At 41.0% G+C, this 15,614-nt stretch overlaps 1 protein-coding gene across 3 annotated transcripts in view; it reads right to left on the reverse strand.

The window, feature by feature from the left end:
- znf536 (zinc finger protein 536) overlaps positions 1-15,614 on the reverse strand; it is a 153,689-nt gene that overhangs the window by 133,962 nt on the left and 4,113 nt on the right. For all 3 annotated transcript variants that reach the window (XM_079468106.1, XM_079468107.1, XM_079468104.1), the window contains exon 2: positions 12,923-12,956. The gene's annotated coding sequence lies outside the window, so the exon portion shown is untranslated. The remainder of the gene's footprint in view (positions 1-12,922; positions 12,957-15,614) is intronic.

Here is a 15,614-nt window from a genome sequence, read left to right on the forward strand (position 1 = left end):
ATCATTTTAAATGTGAACGGCCAGATGTTATGATTGGTCTTATTTCCAAATATTTTTTCTTTCTTTTAATTAGCTCAATTCCAATAAATCCTCTATATGAACATATCAGGAAGTCTTCTGTTCTGAAAATAACAGCCTTGTCCTATCCATAAAGGCCCACAAGAAATGCACTTGCATGCAATGACTCCATTTATTTAGCCTTTTTGTTTTGCTGTAATCATAACAGACATGCAGGCTATTACAGAATGAGAAAATCTGACACAGTCTTGAGCGATACCCAATCCCGCTTTGAAAGACTCCTGCTCAGCACTAAATAAATAATCTGGACAGCATAAACTCTGTGAACTACATAACCTGACCTCCCTTTAAAGTAGCACAGAGCCCTGAGAATACAGGCCTCCCAGAGCGAGAGAGAGAGAGAGAGAGAGAGAGAGAGAGAGAGAGAGAGAAAGAGGGCAGCAGTGTAAGGGCAGGGGCACAGATGTGGGGCTCAAAAGCAGCCCACCCCCAGAGCCTGCAAGGGGAATTCTAATCACCCTGTAGTATTTCAATAGAGTGCCAAGATGAACACAAACGCTCACGTGTGTACACACACACACAAACAGATACACAGTCACACACATACTCAAAGGCATGCTTGCCTTAAGTCACATTCTAAATTGGATCCCAGGAGCTTTTTCACTACCTTGTTCACCAAAGGCATTGTGTATGTTTTGCGAGTTCTCAGCATATGCTGGGTAACCTGAGCGCTCTTTAACACAAACACACACACAAACATATTGTTTCCAGAAGTAGTAGTTGCTCTTTTCTTCCTCCTAAAGGTATTTCCCATTAGGGAAACCACACATATATCTATTATGTCAAACTTAAAGGAAAAAAATACGCCCACATGAGATGAAGTCATAAAATTTGGAAAGATTAAAGAATTAGGTGAGACTTGCGGTTGGGGTGGGGCTGGGGGGTTGCATGTTTATTATATTGTTTTTTTCATTGTTTGTGTATTTTTCTGAGGGGTGACCTAAAATAAGTGCCTCTGCATTTGCGTGCAGAACACAATGATTGATGACTGACAATGATATCCCACAGTTTTGTTTTATTAAAACTTATTGTGGGATGCCAACATATTCCTCGAGCTGTTCCGCTCGGAGCTTAAACGTATTTTAACACTGATTTCCGATGCCCAACACCTGCCATCTTGAGCGGAGGTGTATCACACAGTCAAAACTTCACCGCTCAGAGCCACAGCAAAGATTATGCGTTTCTCTCATTCTTAATTAAATAAATGTTTTATGGGGGTTTGGCTTAAAGTGAATAGAACACTATGGAAGTGATTAGGATTAGGAAAACGTCCCGTCCGAGCCAGAATCAATCTCAGATCACCCACACATGAGCAGTATACTGGAGCGTGTTCGCTAACCGCCAACCCCAATCTTTAATAAACGACAGCATCTTATCAGCAGAATGCCTGAATAATGCTCTACTTCCTCAAGACCGCACTAAAGAGAATTAAAGAAATGATTCTTCCAGTTACCTAATCACAATATTTGCTTTTTAAAGAACTGCTCCTCCACTCCTAGAACTTAACAGGCTGATCGTGGAACAATGCTGTCTGTCAGAGCGGCAAAACGGTAAAAGTAATAGCAAAACCAGTGAAGTGTGGACTTTACAAAGGATACAGGGAAAAACAGACACCCCACCCCCCCATCACCATCTCTCTCTCTCTCTTTTCGGCTGGCAGCCGAAGTTAACATTTTCAGAGAGAATATTCCTCCCTCCAATGGTGGAGCGTAATTCATTTTCCATCTCTGTTCATTAATCATTGTTAAAATTAGTGATCCATTTCTTCCACTCTGCCATCTGCACTCAGCTTCGTTACAAACATGACACCTTCCCGCATAATAAAAGCTGACAGGCACGAGGATGCCTTTCCAAATAGCTTTCTGCATATGTGCACCTCTACAACTGATGCTGTTGTCAAGACAAAAGTAGGTTATTTAAGCTCCCATCCTTAACAACACATGCACACAAACACTAACGTACACACGTCTGGCATACGCGTGAAATCATACCGATGCCAGACATGTACACGGTATAGACCAGATGTAGATGTCTACAAACAGAGCCCATATTTACATTAAGGCGGAGTTATCAGAATAACAGTGATGTACGGAAGCTTGCCAAGATACAAATATTATAAAAAAAATTTAATACTACTACAAATAAATAAAATATAGCTAATCGAAACAAGCAAACTACATTTAAACTATTAAAAGAAAAACTATACCTTTACATTATATTATAAGGATCTATCTGCATTCTGAGCAGTTTTAAGATAACAAGCTTAAAAGTTTTTGCATTCCATTTGACTTTGTGTATGGGATGTAGATAACATAACCATCACATAATGTAAATAAGTTGTCATAGAACAAGAATATGCGAATAACTAAATTTTTGACAAAAATGCCAGATAGATCTGTATAATTCCAAGGCAACGATATTTGACCATTTTTCAAACATCGTGTTTTTTTATTGTGCATTCCAATTAATATCAATCAAACTATTTAAATTGGGTTGTTTTAAAATACAACTAACACAACAAAAACAAGATATTTATTTTCTTCATATATAGAATTATCAGATGACACTTAAAATCTGGCACAGCAAAACTGCAGGTTGGAAAATAGAGCATTTTATACCACTGTATTTTGTCAAACTTGGTTTAACGTATCACCTTCCCACAGCTGAAATCAAGTTTGGATAGTCATTGCAGAACAGATCCAGTACCACTCAAAGACGCAACAAAATCAAGTTCTTAGTTAACTTCTCAAACTCTCACCGTGCCATTTTTTACACATGCTCGCACAATCATAATCTTATCTGGAATGTGCTCAAATCTCACACTACAAAAGCCAAGTCATTTTCCTCATGACAGGTGAAGTTATGAAACAGCAGTCTTAAACACAGCCATCACCACAAAGACAACAAAGAACCTGTTGTGAGTTAATGTGCTGTTTACGTCCTCTGGAGTTTTATTTCACCTTTCATTAACACATGCCTGCTCTCTTGTTGTTTGTCCACCAGTCCTTGAGAAAAAAAGGCCTTGGCCCTCATCCGCAAGCGTGTGTGTGCGTAATAGGATTCTCAATTATTGCATTCTCATTTCTCACACGAGGGAGGCAGAGCTTTGACCTTCTCTAGGAAAAATAATAATGATAATGATGATTATAATAATAATAAATACATTATATTATACATAACCCGTAATAAATACAACATATTTTTAATACACCTACTCCTTTGTTCAAGATATGCAGAGGTCAGTGGATAAAGACACATAAGAGCTTTCTTTGCAAATGAGAACCTATATCAAGCATGTATGTGAATCTCTGCTGTACGCGACTGCTGATGTGTTCGAGGAATTCGGGGAAGCAAATGTGTAAACATACGAGTGGACTGTGTTATTGACAAGTGACTAAGTGTGTGTGTGTCTGATGGCTTAGAAGAGGAGGGTCGTGCTGATATAATGAGCAGCTTGGAGCAGATGATGCTCTAGCTCCATCCCACCATATCCAGACCAGAAGCCTGTGTTTGCTTTCAGCAGGCCGGGGCTACGTTTTCTCCGCTCCCCCTTCCATCCCAGTCGAGTCCAAGGCTTCACGCTAGGTCTCCCAGGAGCCCTTGGCCCAAACCATTAATCTATATAATGCCCCCAAAGAGTGAGCTTTTTCACAGCGCCCAGAGCCAAGCGGAAACACGGGTAACGGCTACATCATTGAGTCAGCTGTTCATCCAACTGCTGTCTGCAGACATACACACACATAGGCACGGCAAGCTGATTGATAAACATTGACGACAACAATTGAGATATAAATACTAGAAACCGAAGATTGTGTGAGATAACCATTTAAAAACAATGCTGCTTTTGGAGCCAGTCGGCGGAGAAGGGGGCGGCGGCTAAATCAAGTTGACATTTACCCTTAACATGACCAGGAGAAAGCCGGAGCTTCAGCAGTTTCCTGCTAATTTAGTTTCCCCTTGACCCCGACGTGCGCACGCACACACAAAGTGCACATCTCGACACGTCTATTTACAGCTCACACGCGGACGCGTTTAATTTCAGGTTCTCACCACATGTGAATTACTGAAAAACTGATGGTGGACAGAGGCCAGGCCCCGCCGGACTGATTAGCATCATTTAAGAAAGGGCAGTGATCGTCGAGAAGACCGCCCGGAACAACAAGATGGGTGGCCTCTCCCCACACTAGAAGTCAATACCTAGTAAACTCATTTGAATTGAATGTAGAGAAAAAGCACTCCAGACTTAGGGCACTGCATACACTTTCCTTCTCCCCCCACTTCCACACATGCATTTATGTATTACACTTTCCCTAGTTCCCTCTTCCCCTTTGTCTCTCACTACGTGCTTTCAATGTTGGTCACCACAGACTGCCGGCGGAGGTATGCATATACATTAAGAGGCTAACAATGTTCTTTTTCAAAGGTATGAAAATAATAGAAGGGAGAGTCGTCCCCCTCCCTCTAAATTAGATAAGCCATGCAAATGGCTTAAAATTTTGTAAAGCTTTTGAGAAAATCCTACTTATGGTAGAGAATCTGTGCCAAAAAGTTCATCTGGCCTGTAAATTTAAGCATGGATTACAAATATTCAAATCATGAGCTTACTGTTCAAATAAACATTTCCAACAGGGAGAAAAGTTGCAAGGCATACACTTTCAACATAATTCCCTGTCTGGCATCGCCTGCCCCTCACTCCTAATAAAACAAAACCTCTCCAAAAATTCTAGAGAGAGAGGGAGAGGGGGGAAAACAAAACAAAGGAGTTAAAAGTTCGCCTTTTCATTTTTCCTCGCTCTGAATAAACACAGTTGATGAAATCTGTAATGAATGTAATTGTAACCACCTATACAATTGCAATCTGTTGGTAAAAGAGTGAGAAAGAGAGAGAGAGAGAATTCACAGGCGTGCAGGCTGGGAAACATGAACAGATAGTAGAGTTTATATTTGATAGAAAAAAGTATGAGCGAGAGAGACAGAGGGAGATATAGAGAGAGAGAGAGAGAGAGAGAGAGAGAGAGAGAGAGAGAGAGAGAGAGAGAGAGAGAGAATAAATGGCTTAGGCTGGTCAGCTGCTTGCCACATGGTAGAACTAACAAGGACTGAAGCACAGTGATTCCAGCCTGGCTTGCTTGTCCACCCTCCCTTCCATTTTTCCTCTCTTTCTTTCTATTTCCTTCATTTATTCATCCTTAAAAACTTTGATACCATTCTCCAGCCACGTGTACCTGAGTCACTGTCCGCTCCGGACCGGGGTGTTTCTCGTGACCTTGATCCGCACACTGGATCTCACATGTACCGTTTCTCTTCTTCCATTGAGGAAGAAAAGAGGAAAGAGAAGGTCGTTTTTTTGGTGATGACAGCCGGCGCTACCCCAGGATTAGAATAGCCCCTATCATTCCAAACCAAGAGTGCCATATTAAAGTCTTCCACATTTGCGAAATTGCAAACAGATGCAACTCAAGTACCTGCAAATAATCTGCCAAGACCAATTTCAAAAGGGAGATTTCCAAATATGTGGAAGTCATTAGGACGCGCATTATTTTTGCGATGAGCAGGAGGCTGGAGCCCGTCTAGAGGCAGATGGGTGCTGCTTTTATTTAGCCAGGAAAAAAGGCCTACATGTTGTTCCATCGTAAATGAAGATATATACCGCCAACAAAACAATTACAGCCCAAATATTGATGATTCAAAGACAACAAAAGACTGTGAAATTTCCTTTTATCATTACACCTTCTGCAATCTTTCATCTTTCCGTCTTCGTGCTTTGCTGTTCGCTTCAGATAACACAAGCCACGAAGACATCTAAAGGTAACATAAAAAGTAAAATATTAAAGGTAAAAGGTTATTATTGTTTTATCGTGTAAAAAAATTCAGATTCCCAACTGCTGTTTTTGTTTCCCCTGATTTTCAAGAAACAGTATGTGAAGTTTTCGGTTCCTCTTGTTGACTCTTTCTCTTTCTTTATGCATCTGTCTGTTTTGTGTTTTTCAAATAGCGTTATAATTCTGCAAGCCTGTGCCGCATTCTCTAATTAAAAATGATTTTACCACCATGCACTGCGACAGACTTCATTAGGGTGTGTGCGGAACCGCCTCTCTCCTCCATTCTGTATGGGATATCCCATTCACACACACACACATTATTCTGGTTTCCTGTTTCTCAGCCTCTAGAAGTGTGTTTTCACATCAAATAAATATTTAGTTGAAGTAAAAAAGTTAGATTAAATGATTAATTTAAACGTTGGTGAAGAAAACGGCCTCTTGAAAAAAAAATTAAAAATCAGCCCACTTGAAACAATAAGCATTCAGTCAAATTTTTTATAATTGTAACAGTGGGAAGCATTTTAGGATTTCCACCCACACCAAATCTCTGTTTCGCTTGTGCGTGCAAGCGCACCTGTGTGCGTGCGTACGCTTGAGGAAATCATGATAGAAAATGAGACGGATTATTAACTAGTGAGAAATTCAAGAATCCAAACCGTAGTTTTTATCTCCATCTCTCCGGGTCGTCTACATTATTCTTCTTCTGTTCTAATGTGACTGGCAAAAATAAAAATTCTATAATTGTGTGGTACAGAACATGTGCCCTCCCCACTTCAAGATGACAGATGGATTATAAAAACTTCAAAGGCGAGCATTTGGAGCACCAAGGGAGAGGTGGTAGGTATTTGAACTATCATTCCTTACCCAAGAGACAAAGGCTGCCTGACATGGCGTATACATCAAGAAATAGTGCAACCACACAGACATAATCTCTCCCTCCCTCCCTCCCCCTCTCCCTGCGATACATTAAACATCCTGTTATGAGTAACTTTCAGCCAAGCACAAAAAGGCTAAGGAGGGTTTTTAAGATTAAAAACAGTTCATGGCGCACACGCTTTTAAAAGACCATCATAACTGCTATATAATGTGACATACAAAGGCATAAACAGCATATTAAGTTGTCATCCGCAGCAAGAATTCATTGAATGTTGTATTAGTTTTTAGAGTCTATTTAATGAAACGCCACACTCACGAAGGCTATAGCTAGAGGAGTATTTGCCCCCGATGAGAATCCAGCAGCCAGTGAAAGAGAGGTGCATCCATCCTTTTCTCTCATCCTCTGTCGTGCTTTAGATATGGTTGTGATCTATTAAAAAAACATGGCCATCTGTCCAACTTCCTTCAGCGCAGAGCCTATGGGCAAACTACTTTTAATAATATAGAGACAAGATGTGGGAATGCCACCATGCATACATAATGAGAAGATCTAGATCCCATGCTGCAAATCACAACTGATTCTTATCCAAATCTGCCCCTGTGTGAACTTTACTTGCTTTTGTTACGGGAATAAAAAAACACCCGCTTGCAGTGCTACACAATCTAATTTGTTGTGCGGCCGCCGACTCGACTCAGCTTAAGGGATTCAGCTGTAGACAGCATGAGTACTCAATTGTCGTAGGTTCCTATTTTTATTTTCTAGGTGTTTTTATCGGCTTTAAGTGAAACATTTAAACAACATTTTCAAAGTGATTTTTTATTTATAAATCAAGAATCCAGACACATGCCACTCAAGTTTTCATACTTATTCATCCTTGATTTACAACGTGTTAAGCAGACTTTGTGGCCTTTGACCGTTACGATAACCACTCTTCCTGATCCGGGAGTTTCGTGGGTGTTTCTGTCTGCATGTATGTGTGTGGGATTTGCAGTGAGCCGTATATTAACGCCTTTCCTCCAAGTGGTCACCTTTTCAACGTCCATCAGGATTTTCTTTTAATCCCATTGGATCATCCTATCAGTGCTTAAAGCATGTTTATGTGTAATGGAATCCATCTTCCTCGAGCCATCTCTACTACCTTCTGCTTTTCTGCCTCTCTTTTTTCCCTTTTTAAAATATTTATTTTATATCCTTTTAATTTTTAAAATAATTCCTTTTTTATTTGATTTTAGTTAGTTTTATTTAAGTTACAACTAGTTATCGATCAGTATATTTTTTTCATTTTCTGCAACAGATAACTATCCAACAAGCATATTACTTAATGTTTTAAAATATTCAATGTTTAAAGCTTTAAAAATCTCAATAAATTCATAAATAATGAATGTATGTATCTTTCCATGAGTTAAATTTAAACTGTGTCAAAGTGACCCGTGAAATTATTAACCTGACTGCTCAAATTAAAAATTTACTGTTACAAATAAAAAGGCAGTTCTAAACATTTTCTATGGTCTTGCTCTAGTAACTAATATTTGTTGATTTTTAACTCCCAAAACGTTTCTGAATCCAGTATTAACATTTCAAATTTTTTTATCAAAAAGGAAATGGCGAAAAGTGTTATTATTGGCTGTAAGTAAGTATTTTTAGAGGGAGCAATAATGCTTCTGTTAGTTGCTGATAATCTCAAAATAGATATACCGGTCTTAGAAATATACATTTATATTACTAGTTACAACAAATAAATCCACACAAAAAATTTATTTTTTGTAAAACTCCTACAGCTCTGTGTTTCGTAACACCACCCCACCAGAAGAATACAGAAAAAGTATGATCTTTTGAGATTATCTGTTTTGCAACTCTTGAACACCTGCTCTATCCCGTCACACAACCCTCGTCCTAGGCTTGGAGGTGTGGGGTTCCTCCCCCTTGTTCATAACTAACTGACTGCACGGTTTGATTAAAAGCGCATTTGGATGGTAGAGAAAGAAAACCGGGCCATCCTACATAATTAAGATCAATTCCAAGATTACACACGAAAACAAAAGTGAGGAAAAGGGAATCCTGCAGCCAAGACGAGTTGATGAAATACAGGGGCAGGAGACGGGGTAAACCCCTCTCGTGCCTTGATCAAACGTCCAGCCGAGGAAAGAAGGACCCCATTGCTAACACTGCAAACAGACAGAGAAAACAAACACTTCTACATACGGCTTATGCGCCACATATCAGGTAATATGTTCAGTGCGCAGTGACAGAAGTCATTTCACACATGTACACACAAACGCACACATAGCAATTTCACAATAAATCCCAGAATTAGAGGAAAAGAAATAACAAAGTCCCCACAAATAAAGGCGCTAACACATAGACACATACCACCGAATCAAACAAACATTTCCGTATGCAATAACGCAAATGCACACACTCCATTTTAGAGTAACAATGCTGCAGGTGCTGTGCAAGTCTAATGAAGACAAATAAACGTGCGGGAGTGCCTAGAAGTCACATAATAACAAATAAAGATCAATACTTCTCAGAGGAGAATTATTAGCCAGCTTTGTGAGTTTTAGCCAAAAGCCTCTGGGTGTGATTTGTTCTGTCTCACTCATAACTTCCCTTTCTCACAGCAGACACAGAACCCCACATCACATTTCTCTTTCTCTCGACTGCTGCGGTTAGTGCGCTCACTGAGGCGTTGCGAGTTAAGTGGCCAGCCCGGAGGGAGCGCGGAGCTAGGCTGTGGCCCACCTGGGCCTTGATCCGGAGACCCCCTGTGGTCAGAGGTCCATCTCCTTAACCGTTCCTCCGCAATGCTTCGCATTAACGTGGCTGTCCTCAGCCCCCAAACCCAGCGCGGGAGGCCATTAATATAATCACAGGGATGTAGCGTGCGCCGGAGAGCCCCGAGGCTACGGCAATCAGCGGGGCTGAGTGAGGGGAGAGAGAGGAAGAAAAATATATAAACTGAGGGAAAATCTCCCGAAGCTTCCCCGTTCAGCTTGCGCTGAAACAGGATCGCGTCGGATCATCATTCCTGGAGACGCGGGACGAGAGGGGGGCTGAGGTTTGTACTTTAAAGGGGACCTCCCACGACGGAGAGCGTCTGCGGGGAGGGGGGTGGGTTTAAGACTCATGAATCTTCTCTGCCCAACCTTAAGCCTCTCTAGTTAGTTGATCTAACGATGACTGGTCACAGTACCATCATCATGCAAATTTAAACAGAGATGATCTTTTAGCCGCCTGATGAGGGGGCCACACATACAGCGGAAAGTGTAAATGATCAACACGAAAACATATCACCGCCGGCTCCACTTTGCTCTTGAAACAGTCAATATTCATGGCGTTCTAAATAGCTACATGAAATTAATTCCGTAAGCATCTTAGCAAAATCCAAAATACCAAAACCTTATAAATACCATTCTCATAGAAAAAATCTAAATCATTAAAATTATGTTTACATGTCAGAAAATCAAAGACATTTAATCTACACTGTTTACGGAAAATCGACTCTCTAAAAAGCATGAAACAACTTTACCCAAATTTGTTTTTCATGAAATGTATATGTAGGCAGAGAACAAATACACTCTGCCTTCCACAATGTTACATAATTTCAAACGTATTTTCGTATGTGTCTAGTAACAGAGATGCCAGCTAACACGGCACCTCTTTTATGAGTTCACTTGACCTTGGGAAGCTGAGAAGGATGTTGGCTGTTAATCTGACACAAGGAAGTCATGCATAAAAACTTGCAGAAGTGTAACTGAACTCTGAGCTGTCCTCTCTGAGCACGCTTTCCATTTTTCCCCCTCTAAACTTCCAGCCTCCAGTCGTGTGGGTTTGGAGTGGATTGGATTGTCCACATTACCGCAGGCTGATCTATACTGACAGCCTTATTTACAAAATCGCGGGGAAGAGTAACAAGGCAAGTTACCCCACACTCTCTCCTTCACTCACTTAACTTCGCTTTCTCCCAATTACAACGATTGGCACGGACGCCATAACAAAGGAGATGAAACAGGCAACTTAAGAGACAGACAACAACACTTTGTGATCAAGACTGAAAAAAGGGAGCAGGCGAGAGAACAAAAACAATAACAAGAAAGGGGGAGAGGGAAAAAAGCTGATTTGTGAAAATCGGAAGAGATTGTGGGAGATGTGTTATGGGTATGCGTCGGTAGGAGGGGAGAAAACACATCTTAAGACTTTAAAGGTGTGTAAAGTAAGCTGAGCATCGGGGGAATTCTCTCTGAGAGGCCCTTTAAATTTCACCTCTGTATTAATGCAGATAAATAAAGGCAAATTCCCTAAAGTAAATACTGTTTAACGCTCACCTTCAGCAAGAGTTAGTTAAAGTGCTCACAGATCTGACAGTCCTCTACAAAACCATGCAACCAGGAAATACATAACAACTTAAAACATATAAACTGTTATGTTTTATAATATATATAATACATATTCTAATTTCTATTATACTTTTTTAAAAAATTGCAGAATTTTAACAATGCTGGCATAAAAATGTTAATATGACAGTGTGCAGCAAGACTGCGTCTATTTTCAGGTAAATAACTTGAAATGTAAACATTTTAGCACTGTCTCCTATTACTTCAGAAATAAGCTCTTCAGAAGCCTGAATTTTGGCCGACATCTTAAGCATGCGGATTGGCCCATTGAGACAAAAATTAGCAAATATAGCACGCATATATAGTACATGGATACTTAATATTTGTTCTGAAAACTTCCAGGCAGGTCTGGTTACTTATATGACACTGAGAGGTCTGAAGACTGGCTGGTGCTGGTGTGGGTAGAGGGATGGGGAGGTGTGGGGTGGACAGTCACAGAGGTTCATGTGTTCAAAGCTTGGTATGCTCATTAGCATTCAGACCTATTTATTTACTTTAAGGTTGCCGGAAAAACAGTACAACACTATTAGTGCTTTAGGAGAGGGAAAATTATGTTTTAAAGGTTTGAAGGCTGCATGGTATTTAAAGTTGCTCAATATTTGCAGAGACACATTTTAGTTCAAGATTGTTTTTAGAATTACCAAAGACTGTAAAATTCCATATAAAATGCTAAAAAAGTGGTTCTCAAACTTTTTCGTGGTAAGGCCCCCTTTGTGTAGGGTGCATCGTTTTGCGGCCTCCCCAAATAAAGACATATAATCATAAACTTAGAACTTTAATTATACCAAAAACATATGCAGCTATACGATGCTGGAACATCAATTATTTTGGTTGATGGGCTTAATTTTCAGATGTTTGATTGCATTAAATATATGATACATTTCTATATTTCATAAAATGCCACAAAATCTGAGTACCCCTGGATCTATCTTGGGGCCCCTAGTTTGAGAATCCACTGTGCTAAAATAATCATCGTTATCAATCAAAAGGCGTTCAGTTTCTGTGTTTAAATAATTCATTGAGGATATTTTGTTTTATACATTTGATATGAATTAACTTTTATATTCCATCAATACATATTCAATATTAATTTCATTCCATTTAATCAAATTGTTTAGGTCAGATATCGGAAGATACGGCCCGATGTGACCACGATTCAGTTCAAAGTATCGGGACAGGACAGACGTGCAGAGGCATTAAAGAGCTTTGCAAACAGGCGGTCATGTCCCTAACTGATATCAAGCGGCAGTTATCAGCACTGCCACACAAAGATCTCTCGCAGCCTGTTCAAGAGCACAGCACAGATATGTTAAGTACATCACCCTCTCTCTCTTTCAACATCTCTATCTTTCTCGCTCTCTCCCTTTATCCCTGTGCCAGTGGCTCTCTCTTTCTATTCGGTATGCCATCTCTCTCTCTCTCTCTCTCCCTCTCTCTCTCTGGTTAGGAGCTGCTAATTCACAGGGTCTGATCTGTCTGTAAGGCTGGAGACGCCAATGCTATCATTATCAGCCAATTCAGCCAGCCGTTAAATGGAGGAATCAGGAGACATTTGCTCTCCTCCACTATCGCAATGACATCATTACCGGGAGAATCAACAGCGCAAGCACTACAACCGCGTGTTAGTGCGACCATGCAAGTGTGTGTGAGCATGTATGCATACACCGTTGTGTGCTTGCATGTGTGTTTGGAAAACATAAAAGGAGAGTTTTCTGGGGAAATTATTGGGAGTAAAAATAACACATGCCTACCTGTGAGATACCAGGGACCGGGGCACACTGTCAGCTGAAAGTTCCCAAGTGGAGAGCGTGAAGAAAGAGAGAGAAAAAAGAGAATGAGTGTCGTTTGCACATACAGGGTAAATGGCAGCTTGCCGCTAGCTGTGGCACTTTTTTTCCCGCGCCCTCCCTCCCCGTTTTCCCCTCTTTTTCTGTCTCCCCTTGCCGCCCCTCTCGAACATTGCGCTAATAGCCACCTGTGAACCGCGCAGCCATATGATCCACTTCCAGGCCTCTGGAGTGGAGTCACCTCTGTGTTTTCGGCCCCCTCCTCCAATGATAAATCATCATCGTTTAGCTAATATCCGTTTTTAACCTCTCTCCCTGATTAACAACACTCTTCCCCCCTGGATACGAACCGCTACTGCTACAGCGCGGCAAACAGTTTGCCTCTTCTCTCTCTCCTAATTTCAGTTTCTCTTTTTCTTTCAATCCCTTTTCCCCAACACTTTTTTAATGATAGGTCCTTCAAAGATAGGACAAATAACATTTCATTAACCATGACAGTCACGTCTGTTTGAAAGGGTCACTATCAGCATTTTAACCTTCATCTACTCAAGAACAGGAAAAAAGACGCATGCATTTTAATTAACCAATAAAAAAACAATCCTGAGTCCCGAATAAGAGAGGGAATAAAAACAGATGTTATGGATTATAAAGTGTCTGTTCCGGAGAAAACGCGTAAATAAACCGCCATAAAATCACTGTGGCGAGTATGCACACAGACACAACACACAAATACACCAAAGCTTAATGTGTACCTACGGTAAACACTAACAAGGCATTAAGACACCCTTGTAGAAGTACACACACATAGAGAACAAATTGTGGAGGGAAAAGGCTTTTGTCGTGTTTAATATGGGCACCCCTAGTGGAGGAGGGACAGGAGAAATATAGACGGCGCAAATCTGACTGCCGGTGATTAGGAATTGTCAAAATATTTGCAGTGGAGGAATTCCGACATGTGAGCGGCATGGGCTCCCCTACAAAGGACCCATCTTCTCTGAGTAACAAGTGAAGGGAATGAATGTCGACAGAAAAGCTAAAATCCCTCAGGCTAAAGAAATCCAGCTATTGTAATAATAACCCCAGAGACCTGGCTGAGTATGTACAGCTTTCAGAGGTACTTCTCATCCTATTTGTAGCCCCGGCAGTGATGTATGTGTGTAAGAAACACACCGCGTAGGTCACTACTCATACACTGCCTTAGACAGACTCTTTAATCCCTGTGCTCTTTTTATTATTTTTTTGTAGGCAAGTGCAACCTTCTACTACAAATACTCGCTGGGGTTTGCCTATAATACTATAATGTATTTTTTCATCTCTCTCCTCATTTTTTCCTTTTTTGTTCCACAAGGCAAGTTTCATTAAAGATCCAATTATGCAAATCAGGTCCTGAAGAGCCAGTTGAATATGCAGTATAATAGTGTACCGTAATAGTTCAACACAATATACTGCATCTGAGGCAGATTTACGAGGCAACATAACTGCTACGCCTCCGTCCTTTGGAGAAAACCTCTTGATCATAATTAAAGGTGCAGGGTCCCCTCTTTACTTCACACTGGCATCCATTTTAACTGAGCCGCCCTCTAGGGGACCGCTGTCCCCCGTGCTGGGGGCGCATCCGGTCGGGGTCACGACCTGGAAACAGTTCAAGGATAGGCGTTGTTAAACTCCCTCAATTATCTGGGGACATCTTGTAACGGAGATGCCCTCCGGTCCACGCAGACCACCCAGTCACCTGAGGTATCCGCCACTACTTTTGATGCCTGTGCAGGGCTGCAAATATGTACCGGTATTTTAAGTACGCGGATTTGCAAAACTGCATAATAGCATTTGCTTAAGGCCAATGATTGACAGGAAGTTGCCTGTTTGCATAAAGCCCCTGTCTGCAAAGATGACATGGCTGTAATGTTGTGCTTCTTGCTAAATCAAAAACAAGCCAGCACATCACAGTAAAGTGCTTTACAGCAAATATTAATTTGTTTGGTTTTGAAAAATAAAGTTGATTCAATAAAGTTACAATTAAAACAATAATTGCACTATAACTGATAAGAAACAGATGGAATGGGGTGTGGTCAGATGGGTGTGATGCTAAATAGGTGTCCCTCTCTGGAAAAAGGGTAAGGCCATAGTCGAAGGCTGATCGTGTCTCCCAAGGGTGTGTAAACCTGCCCTGATTCGGCACTCTTCATAATGACCACATATGCCACAGTCTGTCTATACACTGTCTTCCCTATGTACTCAGGAGAGAAATTAGAAAACGAGAGCAATAGAGAGGAGTGTGTGTGTGTGTGTGTGTGGTATTGGGGCTGAATTTTGTCCACCCATTCGCTCTCCCAGAGGAGAGAATTATGAGAAGTGAGAAAAAACTTAGTAGGACACAAAACATCTGCACACATCTGTTCAGCTCCGTCATTCGTGCAAGGGGCTAACTTTAACTGTAACGTACGCTTATTTCCCATTGCTCAATACTTCTTGCAGCACCATTAATCTATCTATACATTTTGCTCGTGGAAAGTGCCTCGGGGCGGAATAGAGCAAGCTGTATAACCAAAGGCCCTCTCTCTCTCTCTCTAGACAGACAGACGCTCCTTCTGGTGGCACCCTGGCATGAGGCAGTGGAGACAAGATCATCCGTCACCACCTCATCTGTCAGGGCACT

The sequence above is a fragment of the Barbatula barbatula genome (genome assembly GCF_947034865.1).
Source record: "Barbatula barbatula genome assembly, chromosome: 1".
NCBI classification, from domain to species: Eukaryota; Metazoa; Chordata; class Actinopteri; order Cypriniformes; family Nemacheilidae; genus Barbatula; species Barbatula barbatula.